At 44.0% G+C, this 19,652-nt stretch overlaps 1 protein-coding gene across 1 annotated transcript in view; it reads right to left on the bottom strand.

The window, feature by feature from the left end:
• The window catches only part of CDH26 (cadherin 26), a 109,364-nt gene that overhangs the window by 49,618 nt on the left and 40,094 nt on the right, over positions 1-19,652 (bottom strand). The window lies entirely within an intron of this gene.

The raw sequence follows: 19,652 nt of genomic DNA, 5'->3' as shown, positions 1-19,652 counted from the left end.
CCATTCAATTTAATAGCCCGAACATAGTCAGGTAGTGACTACATTCAGACCACACTATTGAGTCCAGCACATTAAACTTGTACAAGTGGGAACGTAAAAAAAAGGGAATGTAGATCTCTGTAGTGCGTCGTAGTATATGTCTGTCTCCACAGGATATGACCCTAGCGTATTTATGAACCCAGTGTGAACCCTGCCTTACTGGGGCAGATTTTCGATCTTCAGGCCTTACAGGACGTTTACACAACTTTCTCGAATGACCAGTGTGCCTTTACATAAGAATTCATGCTCACTAAACATTCCTTATGCAACACCCCATGACTTGGCTAAGGAACAGCTATTTGTTTTATTTTTAGAAGAACAAATTATAAAAAAAAAAAGAGAAACATAAGATTTCAGCCTCCCCTCCTGCGTAAGATAACATAATAGCCTGCAAAGCGTGAACTTCACCCTAAGTACAAAAGTACAACTTCATAAGCCAAGTGGCCAGATATGCAACTGGGGGGGGGGGGGAATTGCCATCCTACAATGTCCCCATGTAATATATTTTGTATGGTTGGATAAAGCATTGCCTGAATTTATTGTTCTCATGTAAAATGGCATAATACAGTTTTTTTGTATCCCACTTTTTGTATTTTGTGGGATGACCAAGTAATGGCAGATGGTATAAAGGAGTTAAAGGGGTTATCCAGGAAAAAACACTTTTTTATATATATATATATCAACTGGCTCCGGAAAGTTAAACAGATTTGTAAATTACTTCTATTAAAAAATCTTAATTCTTTCAGTACTTATGAGCTTCTGAAGTTGAGTTGTTCTTTTCTGTCTAAGTGCTCTCTGCTGACACGTGTCTTGGGAACCGCCCAGTTTAGAAGCAAATCCCCATAGCAAACCTCTTCTAAATTGGGCGGTTCCCGAGACACGTGTCACCAGAGAGCACTTAGACAGAAAAGAACGACTCAACTTCAGAAGCTCATAAGTACTGAAAGGATTAAGATTTTTTTATAGAAGTAATTTACAAATCTGTTTAACTTTCTGGAGCCAGATGATATATAAAAAAATTTTTTTTCCTGGATAACCCCTTTAAACCCATTCAATTACATTTACTATCTGCTCTTTGTTGCCCCCTCTGGTGGACAACATTCCTGTAGTTAACCTTCTAGAACTTCCTAGAATCCCTTAGATTCTTCTAGCAGCATATATGTGAGGTTATTAGAATTAGCTCCCTGTAGAAGTCAGGCCACATGGACTCAATAGTCAATACCACATCTGTTTAGGCTTTTCAAGGTTTAAGTTGGAGTTTGAGCATAGTTGCTAAAGCTTGCCAGGATCATATGTACCAACATCTACTACTAATATAACAAAGTCCACCGCTCAATGCCATGACTAAGGGCTCAACAGCCCGAAACGCGTAGGCGATTGTCTCCTGTACTTTTGTCATTTTGCATATTGAATAAAGCACCGGATTTTACCTGCTTCTATTGTCCCGGACCTCATCTATTGTCAACATCTACTACTAGGTAGATAACTACAGAGATCCTGAGGACTTCACCCTGACCTGAACGACTTACTTTTTTTTAACTAATTCAAGACTGAGGGAATTATGATTTCCAGGGCCCCTTAGCATTCTGCGCCTTTGGTGACCTCCAATTAGGCCAGATGATCATGTCTCTGTTGGTAGCAACCTATAGTGTTTTTTTTTTTTTTAAGAGAATCTACCATCTCAGGAACTGCTCAAGTAAACATCTACACTCCACACACGTTAAAGGGGTATTCCAGGATTTTTTATTTGACTATGTTACAGGAGCTGTAAAGTTAGTGTAGTTCAAGATATAGTGTCTGTACCTGTGTGTGATGGTTGGTCTTGTAATTCTTCTGTGATTTTTGCCACAATGTTTATTTTTACCAGTATAGAAAATGAGTGTTGTCTTAGGTTTTCCCAGGTTTCAATGCGGCCTGAGACATTCCATCACTTGTCAGCTAATTACAGGGAGCCTGTCTGCTTCAAAGGGTGGAGTGACCGATGGGTGGGAGATCATTTTACGGGGAATTATATGTTTGCAACAGCTGGAGGCACCCTGGTTAGAAAACACTGGTCTATTGTTCACAGCAAAGAATGGAAGGCAGAATACCTGTGCTTCAATGGGGTGGCTGATGTGTGGGAGGGAGAAAAGTGAATTCACGCTTACAAACAAGGTATTATGGGATTTGTAGTTTGACAAAGAGATTTCCAACAGGAAATAATTATTTAAAAAAAAAAGATAGCCACAGCTTTATGGTAATCTCCCACCATGGACTGTAGGAGCATATCCCGGTACTGGGATATCACATTTCAATGGGTGGGGTGGCTGATGTGTGGGAGGGAGGAACATGGAATTATGGGATTTGTAGGCAAAAGAAGAAAACTCAAACAGGAAATACCAGTTCACAAGAAGCTAGCCACAGAGTTATGGTAATCACATGACATAGCCATTTAGCCCCAAGACAAGCACATATCCTTCCTAAGCATGCCCATTACTGTCTGTCAGGTACGTACTAACATCACCTTATGGTGGATAACCCCTTTTAACCCCCAGTACCATCTACCATCATCTACCTCAGGTATTGTTGTTTTTGGAACAGTTCAAGATTTGGCCCCAACTATGTAGAAGAAGTTTAGCAAAAAGTTACCCATCATGCTGAAACACCTTTATGCCCCAGTGTCTTGGTTTCTACTGTACGCATAACACCAAAGCCTTCCGTTCACCACCAGTCAGGACATTGAGGGAGATTTATCAAAATCTGTCTAGAGAAAATGTTACTGAGTTGCCGTTAGCAGCCAATTAGATCACTTCTTTCATTTTTCAGAGGCCTTTTTAAAAAAAATGAAAGAATCGATCTGATTGGTTGCTATGGGCAACTTTACCTCTGGACAGGATTTGATAAATTTCCCCCATTGCTAGTTGGGAAGTGCCCCATGGATTTAGGGGGAGATGTATGGAATCCTGTGTAGAGGAGAGGAGAGGTCCAGTAGTCTATAGCAACCAATCCGACTGCTTCTTTCAGTTTTTAGAGGCCTTTTTAAAAGTGAAAGAAATAATCTGATTGGTTGCTATAGGTAACTGCACCACATTTCCTCTACACAGGTTTTGATTAATCTCCTTTATAAACTTTCTATCATTAGTGCAATTCATTGTGGTAACTCAGGGATGCAAATACCCAGTTCAGCCACCTATGACATCCGTGATGGATTTAATGCTAAACGAGAGGCACTACAGGTACCAGCGGACCCTGTACTACCACCTTGAAGCAAGCTGATGTATGTGATGCTAAATCCATTGCATAGCTTACGAGCAGTTACTTGTTGCTGATGGCTGCTCTGTCAGATGAGTGACTAGTAGGCCCCCATGGGCCCCCATGATGCAAAATGTGTAACTCTAAACTCTTTGGCAGATTAAGAGAGTGGTTGGACCGGTCCTATCCTGCAGTACACAAACCACTCATTGACATAAATGGACATTGTGTAATGCTTAGTTTGCCCTATGGCAGTGCTGCAGGGAATTTAAAGTGTAACTATCATTGACATGTTTTAGAGGTTTTATAGAAAGTTTATAGAGACCATCTTCAGTAAGCATGTGACAACAGGGAGCCACATGCTTCTACCCGCTGATCAGTGAGGGTCCGGGTGCAGAAATGACATAAGTAGGGACCAAAGCAGGGAACCCTTTTAAGTGAATTCCTGCTTGTACTTACAGAGCATGAGTGTACATTTCTAGAACATACATCTACTATTTCTCCACTAAGTCCCTCAGAAAGTAGCAGGAGAAATCTGTCATACTCTAATGACGCAAAGCGGAAAAACTTGTTTGCAGTCATCTTAAGGTATAGTGTGGAAAACTGACATCTATTGACCTATCTTGTTCTGGACCTGTCAGTCAACTGCTGTCAGTATAAATCACCAGTGACAAATTGACCTATGGGTACAACTGTGTCTAGTCTAGACAATACACTGTGAACTGAGCACCCTGGACTCCTCCGGACTGATACACTGTAACAAACTAGACAGATGTGTACAGCTGCAGCTTAGGGTGCAGTGTCTGGATTGGACAGAATTGTATCTACTTCTTAGCTAAGAGCAGGACTAGCATATCTCCTGAGGGACAATAGCATATATTTCCCAATGCCAGGGCATTGTCAGGGTGCTTCCATACAGATGTGTCCATCTTTACCTTACCTTGAATCTTATTAAAGTAATACCCCAACATCAGGTAAAAAAAAGGTCAGTTTTGTGTGCATCTGTAGTCCCCTCTTCTACTATGTCAGAAACACTACTACCTGGAAGAGCAGTTGCTCAGTACTACAATTTCCAGAAGGTGTTCCTTTCCCTGAGCTGTTTGTCACAGCCCTCCCGTCCTGCCTATTCCTATCCCACAGCACTCCTGCCAGTTCCTGCCCAGAGCTTCTGCGGAACATTGCCCTACCTGAGCAGACCAGTCTGTAGAATCTGCTGTATTTATTTCCTGTCTGCTCCTCTGCATTAGAAATTGTTCAGCACAAGGCAGCACAGTGTATATACACACATTATTTTTTACATTAAAGAAATATATGTGTATATGACATGGAGATGATAATGTAGGCTGTTGGGGCTAGTTAAACGTGGTGACATCACTCAAGAGCGGGGCTTGAGATCAGAGACCAAATTCAGCCAAGCCTCCTGAGACAGCAGAGGATGATGCATCACCTTGGAGGAAAGGGGGAGCCGACAAAACCACATTTAAAATGAAAGTGTACCTGCCGTTAAAGAAAACTTTTTATATAATGTAGATACTACAGTTATATGTATATTTGTAATATAAATTGATGGGAAAATTTGTAGATTTTTGGGTGAAAAAATGCTGTCCCTGCATCTATTGCCTGTGTGTCTCTGTGAGGAGTACAAATACAGGAAGCGTGGGTGGGACAAGAAGGGCTCTGTGCGGGTTCCTGGCTTGTCAACCATCATCAATCAATAGTCTTTGAAGCACAGGACCCTGCTTGTCCTCAGTGTACAGAGCCCTGCTTGTCCTCAGTGTACAGAGCCCTGCTTGTCCTCAGTGTACAGAGCCCTGCTTGTCCTCAGTGTACAGAGCCCTGCTTGTGCTCAGTGTACAGAGCCCTGCTTGTCCTCACTGTACAGAGCCCTGCTTGTCATCACTGCACAGAGCCCTGCTTGTCCTCAGTGTACAGAGCCCTGCTTGTGCTCAGTGTACAGAGCCGTGCTTGTACACCCACAATTCCTGTAGTTGGACTCCTCACTGAGAGACACACAGACAATAGCTGAAGGGACAAACATATACACATTTTCTAACCAATGAATATTACAAATATACATATAATGGTATAATGTACATTATATAAAAAGTTTTTGTTAACGACAGGTACACTTTAAAGAGCTTCACAACATTGTATCAGGGGAATTTCTAGCAAAAGCATGTTGAATCCAATACAGTTTGGAGCATCGGCTAGAGGAAGTGCATCATCACGCACGAAACGGTCGTCCCGATGAGTCTCCCGCTGTCTGTCTGACTCCCTGACCTGCCGCTGTATGTTCACAACTGAAAAATAAAGTACCCCACGTTATGGTGAGTGCAGTCTTTTCTCTCCATTACTCTGCATTTCCTCCTCTGTATTCATCAGACTGAGCCCCATCATTAAAGGGACAGTTGTGTTGCCGGTGTGGCATTGTCCGCTCCAGTTGGAGCGTGTTATCCATTTCACACATTGCACGCTATATAAGCAGTGCCAGTGAGCTGTTTCCTCCTGCCTACCAATACAGTTTAGAACAACACTTTACAGTGATCCCCCGACCTGCGATGGCCCCGACATATGATCATTTCAACATACAATGCTTTTATATGTCGCCATCGCATAAACTGCTATCCGGCAGCACAGACTGCTTCTGCTGCCGCCGGATAGCCGTCTAATTTGCCCCGTGTGCTCCCGTGAGTGTCACTCACCTGTCCCCAACATTCTGGACCGTCCTCTTGATGCTATGCTGCATGGCCGTCCCTCTTCGTCGTCATCACGTCGCCGCACACGCCATCCTGTCATCCAATAGGAGTGGCGTGTGCAGCGACGTGATGACGGCGATGGAGAACGACAATCCAGGGCAGTGTTGATGGTCCGGAGCGGCGGGGACACGTGAGTATAACTTTCTATATTATTATTGCACGGATCCCTCAACATACGAAGGATTCAAGTAACGATGGTTCATTTGGAACTAATGTTGAGGGATCACTGTATTAGTAAGTTATACAGTATATCTTGAGGTGATAGTATAATTCCCATATGGTGAACGGCATAAACTAAAAAAAAAATACAAAATTGCTGCTTTTTGGTCACATCATATTAAAAAAAAAAATTATAAAAACTATAAAAAATTTACATTTATGCAAAAGTGGTACTGATAAAAACTACAGAATAATTAGAGTTATATGTGGTCAAAACAGGGCAATTTTAAACATAGTTATTTTGTACAAAAAACATTTTTTTGAGTTTTTTTTTTTTAAAAGCAGTAAAATAAAAGTGTATAAACTGGGCAACACTTCAACCATATTAACTCATATTAATACCATTGACCATTCACTCACGGAATAAAGAGAACAAGTAATTTCTACCGTGAAGTGTACAGTGTGAAAATGAAACCCTCCAAAGTTTGCAAATTTGCTGTTTTCTTTTAATTTCCCCACACAAATAATACTATAGCTCTAATCTGCATACTACAACTCCCAACATGCCTGGCCAGCCTAAGGGTGCGTTCACACGGGCAGATTACCTGCGGAGTTTCTGCAGCGTATTTGCTGAGGAAAATCCTTAGCAGATTTTGCTACCATTGGCTACCCCAGGATCCCGTAAGAATTTATGTACCTGAGTTCACCTTTAAAGGGATACTCCAGTGGAAAAACATTTTTTTTTAAAATCAACTGGTACCAGAAAGTTAAACTGATTTGTAAATAACTTCTATTTAAAAATCTTAATCCTTCCAGTACTTGTCAGCTGTTGTACACTACAGAGTAAGTTCTTTTCTTTTTGAATTTATTTTCTGTCTGACCACAGTGTTCTCTGCTGACACCTCTGTCCATGTCAGGAACTGTCCAGAGCAGGAGAGGTTTGCTATGCGGATTTGCTCCTACTCTGTACAGTTCCTGGCATGGACAGATGTGTCAGCAGAGAGCACTGTGGTCAGACAGAACTACACAACTTCCTGTGGAGCATACAGCAGCTTAGAAGTACTGGGAGGATTAATATTAAGTAATTTACAAATCTGTTTAACATTCTGGCACCAGTTGATTAAAAAAAAAAGTGTATTTCACCGGAGTACCCCTTTAAGAGAGGAGACAGACATAGGCAATGTTTGTTTACTCCGCACAGCCTTTAATGTTACTGTTTGCATACTGCTGACTGGTGGTTGTTTGCTCAAAAATCTCTTTAGAGCGTCAGCCCTTTTTGTGTCCTCTCTAAGGTGTGCACAGCACCCTAGTTAAGTACACATGGGGAGCTCACCACAGCCCTAACATGTCTTACTTTCTTCGCCAATACTCCAGTCTTGTACACCTGAGGTCTATGGTGAGGTCTCAGCACTCACACTCCCTCTTAACGCTCAGCCTATAGGAGTCCAGCAGAGAATACACCTATCTGCATTGGATCTGATAGCTCAATGATAGCTCACTCTCCAGCTGACAGGGCACCATATTTGTCTCTGCGTGTGCACATTTTTCTTACGCTCACACCCGTTTCTATCATGCAGATGATCTACTGTGTATATATGTGTCCAGAGAGAAGGATATGGCATGATTTACTGTAACATGCTCGATCATCTATTACCATGTCTGGCATCAGCTTATTCCCCTGTCTCCATTCCAAAATGAAACACATCAGTTAAACCGAGCGTGCATGTGTTTGGGGGAGTCAGTCAGAATTGCTGCCAGCTCAAGTGTTCAGCCAACAACTCAGGCTGGGTTCACACCACGCTGTGAAACGCTGAATTCGATCGGCTCATTTTTGCCCTGTATGCGGTTTTCCACCAGACCTAAAACCATGTTCCACCACGGTTTTAGATGCGGTGTGAAAACCGCATACAGGGCAAAAATGAGCCGACCGGAGTCAGCGTTTCACTCCGGTCGGCTCATTGAAATGAATTACATACAGGCGGCATACGGCAGGGATACGGGAGTGCTGGTTGGAAAACACTGCCTTAGGCTGGGTTCACACCACGTTTTCAGCCATACGGGACCGCATACAGCTGGGGGAGCAAAAACCAGGCACTCCCGTATCTGGTTTTAGCTCCCCCCAGCTGTATGCGGTCCCGTATGGCTGAAAACGTGGTGTGAACCCAGCCTAAGGCAGTGTTTTCCAACCAGTGCGCCTTCAGCTGTTGTAAAACTGCAACTCTCAGCATGCCAAAGGCTGTCTATGCATGCTGGGAGTAGTAGTTTGGCAACAGCTGGAGGCACACTGGTTAGGAAACACTAGGCTAAGGTATATGCAGATCTAGCTCCTTCCCTGTTCCTTATCTATAATCTAAGGGCTGTACACAGCCTTCTCTCTCTTATCTCCCTCCAGGGAAAATTCCCAGCCTATTCTGCAGACCTTTCTCTTTATTATCCCAAGGCTTTCTCCTCTTTTATTATCCATAAAGAAAAAAGCTACAATAACATTAGCAACAAAGACATTCCCTCTCCGGGTCATTGCTTGGTATGACAATCACCTCATTGAATGGCAGGCTGGTTCTCACTCTACCCAAACCCACAGAAGAAGATAGGACAAGGTCAGTCCACAATATAGTGACAATAGGAACACTGCTAAAGTGAGATCCAGACACTTAATGTGGTGTCCCGGTACAGGACCTGGTCCTGTTCCTGTATAAAGTCCCCTCAGCTAGACTCCATAGGCGTGCACACGGGGTGTGCCGGGTGTGCCCAGGCACACCCTAATCCAGTGGCGTTGCGACCCGGGTGCGGCCCGCACCGGGTGACACCAAGATGCTCCGCAGCACCCGCCATCTGTGCCCGACCGTTCTTCACCAGCCCAGACCCCCGCTCCCCCGCTGTGCGGTGCGCCTGTCCGTCAGGCGCACCGCACAGCGCTGCCTCCTACTCCTGTTTGTGTCCTGCCCCGCTCCGCTCTGGCTCACCTTCAGTTGGTCCGGTCATGTGACGGCGCGTTACTGCCGTCATATGACCATCAGGACGTCACGCTGTATTCAAGGACGCCGGCCCCAGAGCGTGACGTGACGATACGCGGTTCGCAGGATTACCGCGCTGAGTGAGTGAATGTTATTTCAACCTGCCTACTGGGTCTGGGGTGAGGGGGTTAATCTGGGGGGTACTGCATTCCTACAGGGGGGGAGAGGGGGTTGAACTGGGGGGTACTACCATCCTACTGGGGGGGAGGGGGTCATCAGGGGGGTACTACCTTCTAACAGGGTGGGGGGATAGGGTTAATCTGGGTGGTACTGCATTCCTTCAAGGGGGGAGAGGGGGTTAAACTGGGGGGTACTACCATCCTACTGGGGGGGGAGGGGGTCATCAGGGGGTACTACCTTCTAACAGGGTGTGGGGATAGGGTTAATCTGGGGGGTACTGCATTCCTACAGGGGGGAGAGGGGGTTAAACTGGGGGGTACTACCATCCTACTGGGGGGGAGGGGGTCATCAGGGGGGTACTACCTTCTAACAGGGTGGGGGGATAGGGTTAATCTGGGGGGTACTGCATTCCTACAGGGGGGGGAGGGGGTTAATCTGGGGCCCCGAGTAGGCAGGTAGTACCCCCAGATTAACCCCCTCCCCCCAGTAGGATGGTAGTACCCCCAGATTAACCCCCCCCCCAGTAAGAAGGTAGTACCCTCAAATTAACCCCCTCTTCCTACCAGTAGGAAGGTAGCACCCCCAGATGCTGGTGGCCTCCATGTCTATTTTGCTTTTGTAGGGAACTGTACTGCACCTAATGTGGCGAATTATACCGCACCTAATGTGGGGGAACATACTGCACCTAATGTGGGAACTATACTGCACCTAATGTGGGGAACTATACTGCCAACCTAATGTGGGGGAACTATACTGCACCTAATGTGGGGAACTATACTGCACCTAATGTGGGGGAACTATGCTGCACCTAATGTGGGGGAACTATACTGCACCTAATGTGGGGAACTATACTGCACCTAATGTGGGGGAACTATACTGCACCTAATGTGGGGAACTATACTGCACTTAATGTACCCTAAAGCACCCTAAAGCACAAACTCACGCTGCGCGCCTGCATATATATATATATATATATATATATATATGTATATATATACGCACACAGTTAGTATAGTTCCCCCACATTAGGTGCAGTATAGTTCCCCCACATTAGGTGCAGTACAGTTCCCCCACATTAGGTGCAGTACAGTTCCCCCACATTAGATGCAGTACAGTTCCACCTCATTAGGTGCAGTACAGTTCCCCTTCATTAGGTGCAGTACAGTTCCCCTTCATTAGGCGCAGTACAGTTCCCCCACATTAGGTGCAGTACAGTTCCCCCACATTAGGTGGCACCTAATGTGGGGGAACTGAACTGCACCTAATGTGGGGGAACTGTACTGTCAACCTAATGTGGGGGAACTGTATTGCAAACCTAATGTGGGGGAACTGTACTGCCAACCTAATGTGCGGAGACTTATACTGCCAACCTAATGTGGTGGGACTTATACTGCACCTAATGTGCGGGAACTGTACTGCACCTAATGTGGGGGGGACTGTACTGCACCTAATGTGGGGGAACTATACTGCACCTAATGTGGGGGAACCATACTGCACTTAATGTGGCGGGACTTATACTGCACCTAATGTGGGGGAACTATACTGCACCTAATGTGGGGGAACTATACTAACTGTGTGCGTATATATATACATATATATATATATATGCAGGCGCGCAGCGTGAGTTTGTGCTTTAGGGTGCACACCCTAATGCAATAGGCTGCGCACGCCTATGCTAGACTCCCTCCATTCCACAGGGCTGTCCTGCAGGGCTTCCCCCTTGGTTGCCTCATATAAATATCTTTGTATAGTGTATAAATGTATAGGACCTACGCAGGTCACGTGGTATCTCATAATGGTTGTATAGATATTTAGGACCTTCCGGGGTCATGTGTTAATGTCATGTGATGTACCCAGAGTTCTCTGGATTCAGGACTTACAGGCTTTGCAACCAATGGGATTAGTCCGGCCCCCCTAGTATATAAGGGGCTGTAGTCTGTAAATTCTCTCTCTTGGTTCCTGCTCTTAGTTCCGGACTATCAGGCAAGCACAATCAGCACATCTTCATTCATCTCAACTAGGCCAAAGCCTAAAGAACCAGCAGCCACTAAAACCGTGAGTTATAAAGCTAAACCTACAAATCCTGTATGACTACTATTCTACTCAAATCTTATAATTAGTAGCACAGTGGCCTGCTTAAAGCTAAAAGCTACAAGTCCCAGCAAAGCCTGTGAGGAACCTGTGTCCCGGTTACCTCAAGAGAAACTATACAATTGTAAAGACTGTTGCATAAAAGTTCAAGTAAAAGTTTCCAGTTATCTCATAAAATCTGCTGTTGACATTCCGTTTATTATCCCTGCCGTTTGTGGGCTGCTTGGCGGCAGGACCTCCAATATTAAGCAAACCGCACCCTGGCCTGTGTATCATAGGATTGTATATGCTTCTTTACATTTTCCTATGAAATAATAAGGATCTAGTGCTTTTTATGGCAAGTATTCAGAATAAACACCCAGTGAAGTACAACAAAGGCAAATGCAGGCAGCAGCCAACAATTTCAGTACGCCCCATGTAGTCAACGCCTAAACTATGAACCCTAAAAAAAGTTCATGAGTTTCAGCCATATACAATAACTCAATACAATTCTAACCTCCACTATTTCAGGGGCACAACAGTGCAAAAAAGCTGCAAGGTGGCACTACTAGGTAGGCACTTTATGGCCCTATGGTCTTCTGTGAGCTCTACTATCTAGGAAAATTCAGGGAGATAAGATAGTTAAAGGGGTACTCTGGTGAAAACATGTTTTTTTTTTTTTTTTAATTAACTGGTGCCAGAATGTTAAACAGATTTGTAAATACCTTCCAGTACTTATCAGCTTCTGTATAATACAGAGGAAGTTCTTTTCTTTTTAAATTACGTTTCTGTCTTACCACAGTGCTCTCTGCTGACACCTCTGTCTGTCTCAGGAACTGTCCAGAGCAGGAGCAAATCCCCATAGCAAACCTATCCTGCTCTGGACAGTTCCTGACATGGACAGAGGTGTCAGCAGAGAGCACTGTGGTCAGACGGAAAATAAATATAAAAAGAAAAGAACTTCCTCTGTAGTATACAGCAGGTGATAAGTAATGGAAGGATTATGTTTTTAAATAGAAATAATTTACCTTTCTGTTTAACTTTCTGGCACCAGTTGATTTAAAAAAATAAATAAATAATGGTTTTCACCGGAGTACCTTAAGCTGCCCCATACTATTGTGTTGAGGTTTTAGCTAGAGTTGGTTTTGAAGGCAGGGGTGATAAGGGGGAAGGGTTAATGTGGTGTATGTATTGCATAGAGCCACACTTCTGTGTGTTGTCACCTGATACTTACATTTGACCACATCAATGTATGAGAATCAATACAAGAGAAGTGAGCCTCCAAAGGTGACGTGACCTCAGTCAGGGTTACAGCTTTGAAACCATCAGTCCAACAGTATGTACTGATATCACAATGTACAAGTGTGTGACTCCTCTCAGAGGTAACATGTATATTTAATTTGATTGGTTGGTGCTCAGGGCCCTAATGTGTGCAAATGTACATAGACTATTCAGGGGAGGCCATTGTGTGGCAGATCATTGCTGTATTATGTTACTTCTTTTCATCATCAATTTTCACACTGAATGCAGAGTCACTTACTATAGACAATAAATACTGAGAATTCTTCATTGCCCTCCTTTGTCAGCACAAAACTTAACCTTTAGGTAACTCCTTTGTGGTCTCCACGAGAGGGATGGGTGGAATAGTCCAGGGCAGCTGAGGCTAGTAGTCCCTCAGTAGGCAAGGTCTATTGTACTGTCATATATGGCTTTGTGGCCCTGTGAGCCCTTGAAACTTTTGTTAATTGGTGGTCTGCACAAGATAGCAAGACCCTAAACCTGGGTTACACTGGGTTAGTTCTCTGGAGGGGTGTACCAGTGATTATGTGTGTAACAGGAATACTCTGGACACAAATGTAACCTGCAAACAGGGGTACACTCAGTCCTCAGTGAAAAATCCTACCAATATAGTCTCCTGAGGCCCCTGATGAAGATCGCAAAAGGGTATTGGGGTATGGAGTGGGGGCCATGTTTGAGAGGCATGAGTAAGAAGTCAGGAGACATTAATATTGTCATGACCGACTGAGGGGACCGAGAGAGTGAGCCCTAAACTGACCCTAAAACATCTCTCCCTGCCTACTTGCCCATCCATCCTAAACGATGGATCAACAACTGGGCGCCGGTCCCTTCCTGCGCTAAAGTGCAGTGGCGTAAAAACACATAATATACATAGTCGGTCACAGACCAGAACAGAAACAGAAAACTACTAGACAACCAGATATACCAGACAGAATACAAATACTAACAGGGCAGAATATAAACTCACAAACAGAGCAGAATATACTGAATTAACAAACAGTTCATCAGATAAATGTAAGACATGATAAAATGAACAAGACTAGGCATGATATGAGTAAACCACAGAATCCAGGAAATGAAGGGGATAAAACAGAACTGAGAGCCAAAACACTAAACTGAACAGGTAACATAGAACACTGTTCATAAACAGGTACAAGTACAAAGGACAAAGATCACATCAACCAAACAGGATACAAATATACGACACTGTTCACACTGGGACACAGAACATACAAACTGGACTCCCCACTCCACCAAAAGGCAAAATAAGCTACTGGCCAGCGGACACACTCCACCGTGCGGACAAAATGCTGACCCAGTAGGAATCGGAAATATAATACATGAAACACTAGACTAAAACTGGATGAGTCTGAATAGACTCCAGAATACCGAACAAGAATATAACATACAGAGCACAGGGTATAAGCTAGACTCAGACACAGTGTGACACAGACAGAGCAGAACGAACAAACATAATCCTAAAGCCGATTAATGTAACACAGACTAAAATACAAGGAGCATGCTATATAACCATGGCTAAAAACCAAGGTAAACTGACAAGATAAATACAAGGTAAATGCTCAAGCAGACATAGTCAGAATATAGCACAAACAGACATAGTTGTATTGCAATCAATAACCAGCCCCAGAATGCAGAACTCTGGCTAAATAACTCCACCCGAGTTCTCATTCGTTCATAGCATTAACTATTTCCTATCCAGGTAGAATAGCAAACTGCTCTGAACAAACTAGTGTGTGAATACACACCTAAACAGAAAAATACAAAAACAAATAAATGGACATTACAAATATCTTGATATTAATGCTTCCTTTACCTTTGTTTGTTTTGTGTGGGAAGTGTAATCCCATAAAATACAGTAATGTGGAATGACCCAATGTGTATTTAGACATGGAGCATAGGGGTTTTTGAAGGTCAGTAAGGTTGTAAGTTAAGGGCATTAAGCCTTGGAAATATATTATATCATTATGCCAATGGGACTTACTATATAGACACAAGCAATATTTTAAGTGATGTAGACGTTCCTTAATATTTGTATAGGTTCTCGCATATAGGGTGTTTTTAACTATATAGATTTTGTCCCAAAAAATTGGTTTTATTCATTGGTATTGTGGTATTAGACTCAAATTTGTGGTATACAATGGGGGAGATTTATCAAAACCTGTCCAGAGGAAAAGTTGCTGAGTTGCCCATAGCAACCAATCAGATCACTTCTTTCGTTTTTGAAAAGGCCTGTGAAAAATGAAAGAAGCAAGCTGATTGGTTGCTATGGGCAACTGGGCAACTTTTCCTCTGGACAGGTTTTAACAAATCTCCCCCAATGTTTTTGAAATTTTACAGTATTGAAAATGGTAAGGACTAAGGATATACATATTTTACAAAGGTTAAATGATTGTATAGATTAGATGTATGTCCTGGTTACTATACTCTCCTTACTGCTCAGGTTAACAGGTTAACAAGTTCCAGGACTTCCGGATGGATATTTGAAAGCTGGTCACAGTTTCCTTGAATTTGCTTTGTAAGGTGTTGTCCTGACGGAAAGTCTCTAAATATGCTTTTAGCACTTTAGTGTTGCTATTGGACATGTGTGCCCAGTCCAACTAAATAATTATCTACTGTAGAGAGCCTACTGAGGTTGGCTAACTGTGGTGCAGATACTTAGACTATTCATGGTTCAGTGCATCACAATTCCCTATCGTAGGGCTTACACTTAAAGGGGAACTCCGGTGGAAACAAGTGGAAAACAAATGTTTTCAAATCAACTGGCTCCAGAAAGTTAAACAGATTTGTAAATTACTTCTATTTAAAAATCTTAACCCTTCCAATACTTATCAGCTGCTGTATACTATAGAGAAATTGTGCAGTTCTTTCCAGTCTGCCAACAGTGCTCTCTGCTGACACCTCTGTCCATTTCAGGAACAGTCCAGAGTAGAAGCAAATCCCCATAGAAAACCACTCCTGCTCTGGACAGTTCCTGACATGTACAGAGGTGTCAGCAGAGAGCACTGTGGTCAGACTGGAAAGAACTTCACAAATTTCTCTGTAGTATATCTGTTGTATACAGCAGCTGATAAGTGTTACGCCGAGCTCTCCGGGTCCCTGCTCCTCCCCGGAGCGCTCGCGGCGTTTCTCTCTCTGCAGCGCCCCGGTCAGACCCGCTGACCGGGAGCGCTGCACTGACACTGCCGGCGGGGATGCGATTCGCATAGCGGGACGCGCCCGCTCGCGAATCGCATCCCAAGTCACTCACCTGTCCCGGCCCCCGGCTGTCATGTCCTGGCGCGCGGCTCCGCTCCTTAGGGCGCGCGCGCGCCAGCTCTCTAAGATTTAAAGGGCCAGTGCACCAATGATTGGTGCCTGGCCCAATCAGCCTAATTAGCTTCCACCTGCTCCCTGGCTATATTACCTCACTTCCCCTGCACTTCCCTGCCGGATCTTGTTGCCTTGTGCCAGTGAAAGCGTTTAGTGTTGTCCAAAGCCTGTGTTCCAGATCTTCTGCTATCCACATTGACTACGAACCTTGCCACCTGCCCCGACCTTCTGCTACGTCTGACCTTGCCTCTGCCTTGTCCTTCTGTCCCACGCCTTCTCAGCAGTCAGCGAGGTTGAGCCGTTGCCGGTGGATACGACCTGGTTGCTACCGCCGCAGCAAGACCATCCCGCTTTGCGGCGGGCTCTGGTGAATACCAGTAGCATCTTAGAACCGGTCCACCGACACGGTCCACGCCAATCCCTCGCTGACACAGAGGATCCACATCCAGCTAGCCGAATCGTGACAATAAGTACTGGAAGGGTTAAGATTTTTAAATAGAAGTAATTTACAAATCTGAAAAAAGTAGAAAAAGGCCAGCACGGCTGAATGAAATCTTCAAAACTTTATTCACGAATCCTCGTTAAAAACCTTCATGGTGGCAGAAAGACACGGACATATACAAAAGTAGAAATATTGCACATGGAAAAACAGTCCCAAACAAGGCTGACGCGTTTCAGGTTGCTATACCCTTACTCATAGCTTGCCAATACTCAAATGAGAATGCCTTATATACTGCAAGGCCATCCCTTCCATTAGGAAGGGGAGGGACATCTTATGTCAGTGTGCAATCTAGCACAAGTAAAACCAGGAAAATACATGCATCATTAAAAAACTCACATATAAAATCCAATAGGACTATATAACAGCTATGAGAAACAAAACAAATGATGGACTTTTTAGTAATGTAGTATTAAATCCGTCTTGTTATTCAGGCCATGCGGATATGTACAATTCAACAAATAAATCCACATAATCTCTCTATTATGAAGAATGCGTATAAGATCACCTCCTCTTTTACTTCTTTTGATTTTTTCAATGCCATAAAAACGCAAGGACGATATGTCTGAATTATGTTTAAGAAAAAAAAAAAATGTTTTGAGACATTGGACATGCTAGGTATCAAAGGACCTGCAGCAAGCCTGATATGCTCCTGCATTCTCTTTTTTAAGGTGCGTTTAGTGCTACCTACATAATCCATTTTGCAAGTAGTGCAGGTGACTCTATATATTATGAAGGTACTATCACAGTTAATAAACTCGCGAATCATATGGATTTTACCATCTATTGTACCTTCTATTTTATTGCCCTTTGTTGCATAGGGGCACACAACACCTCGTGTTACCGCACTTATGAAAACCTTTAATTTTCAGCCAGGTTGACTGCTCCTCCTCTACACAAACCATACTAGGAACAAGCAGGCTCGATAGAGTTGGAGCACGTCGGGCAGAAAACCGGATCCCTGGTTTGATGATTTCCCCTACCACTGGATCTGCTGCCAGTAGAGGTAAATGTTTGTTCACAATCCTTTTGATTTCATTGAATTCCATACTATAAGTGGTGACGAAAGTCACTTGATCATGAGTACTGGAATGTTTCCTACCTGTTAACAGGCTGTTGCGGTCCATATGATCGACCCGAGCCCGGGCTTTATTCAGGAGCCAAGGGGGATATCCACGCGCTGTCAAGCGGGTGCAGACCCTTTCGGCTTCCCTCTGATACACTTGTGATGAGGAACTGTTCCGTTTCATACGGATCAATTCCCCAACTGGTATGGCAGAAATGGTATGCTTAGCATGGCAAGAATCAGCTCTTAAGATAGTATTGCCCGTAATATCTTTACGGTAAGGTTCTATTTCTACTTTTCTTGTTATGGAGTTACCCCGCAACAACAGATCCAAGAAGGGAACCTCCTGTTTACTGTATGTGTACGTAAATTTTAGATTACAATGATTGTCATTCATATATTGTATGAATGCAAATGCCTCCTTTGGATCGGATTTCTAAACCATAATCACGTCGTCCACATACCTCCCGTACCATGAGAGGCATGTGGAAAACCGATTCTGATCACAAAAAATGAAGTGCTCCTCCCACCAAAAAACATAAAGGTTGGCTAACGCAGGTGAAGATTTGGCCCCCATTGAGGCACCTGTGCGCTGTAAATAAAAATCCTTGCCAAACAAAAAGTAATTGTGCTTCAAAACATAATCCACCACCTCTATAATAAATTGCTTTAAATCAAAAGAATAATCTGAAAAACGATCCAAGATTTCCAAAATGGCAACCAGAGCCATTTTTGCACTACTTGCAAAATGGATTATGTAGGTAGCACTAAACGCACCTTAAAAAAGAGAATGCAGGAGCATATCAGGCATGCTGCAGGTCCTTTGATACCTAGCATGTCCAATGTCTCAAAACATTTTTTTCTTAAACATAATTCAGACATATCGTCCTTGCGTTTTTATGGCATTGAAAAAATCAAAAGAAGTAAAAGAGGAGGTGATCTTATACGCATTCTTCATAATAGAGAGATTATGTGGATTTATTTGTTGAATTGTACATATCCGCATGGCCTGAATAACAAGACGGATTTAATACTACATTACTAAAAAGTCCATCATTTGTTTTGTTTCTCATAGCTGTTATATAGTCCTATTGGATTTTATATGTGAGTTTTTTAATGATGCATGTATTTTCCTGGTTTTACTTGTGTTGGATTGCACACTGACATAAGATGTCCCTCCCCTTCCTAATGGAAGGGATGGCCTTGCAGTATATAAGGCATTCTCATTTGAGTATTGGCAAGCTATGAGTAAGGGTATAGCAACCTGAAACGCGTCAGCCTTGTTTGGGACTGTTTTTCCATGTGCAATATTTCTACTTTTGTATATGTCCGTGTCTTTCTGCCACCATGAAGGTTTTTAACGAGGATTCGTGAATAAAGTTTTGAAGATTTCATTCAGCCGTGCTGGCCTTTTTCTACTTTTTTCTACTTTGGTTGGAGGTAGCCGTGCACGCCCCAGGTGAGCTGAGACTCTTTTCCTTTTTTAATTTACAAATCTGTTTAACTTTCTGGAGCCAGTTGATTTAAAAAAAAAAAATTCCCCTTTAACCCCTTCACGACGAGCGACGTACATGTACGGCGCCGCGAAGTGTCACTTGGCGCGTGGCGACGTACATGTACGTCGCGGGGTTCCGGGAGCGCCGCGTCACCGGTAGCGGTGATCGGGCCGGGATGACTGCTGTTATCTAACAGCAGGTATCCCGGCACATCGCCGAGGGGGGTCCTGAGACCCCTCCATGACCGTGATGCGCGCAAATCGCAGGTCAATTCAGACCTGCGATCTGCGCGATTCCGGGTCATACGGGTCACTGGTGACCCGGTGACCCGGAAAATAAGAAGGATCGGGGGTGTCCGAGACACCCTCGATCCCCCTGAAGGGATAGGAGTTTGGTGGCAGGGGTGCCACCCCTCCTATCCCTGCTATTGGTCGGCCGAGGGACCGACCGATAGCAGACCGGGGGAGGGGGGGTTAAAGTTCGGTTCCCCCACTTTGCCCACCTATCGGTGTCCGGGCAAAACGGGGAACCGTCCAGGGAAGGTCGGCGCCGAAGGTCCCGTACCTGGATCCC

Source organism: Hyla sarda, chromosome 12 (genome assembly GCF_029499605.1).
Source record: "Hyla sarda isolate aHylSar1 chromosome 12, aHylSar1.hap1, whole genome shotgun sequence".
NCBI lineage: Eukaryota > Metazoa > Chordata > Amphibia > Anura > Hylidae > Hyla > Hyla sarda.
Note: the sequence above shows the minus strand (reverse complement) of the source record. Positions and strands in the feature narration are given on the sequence as shown.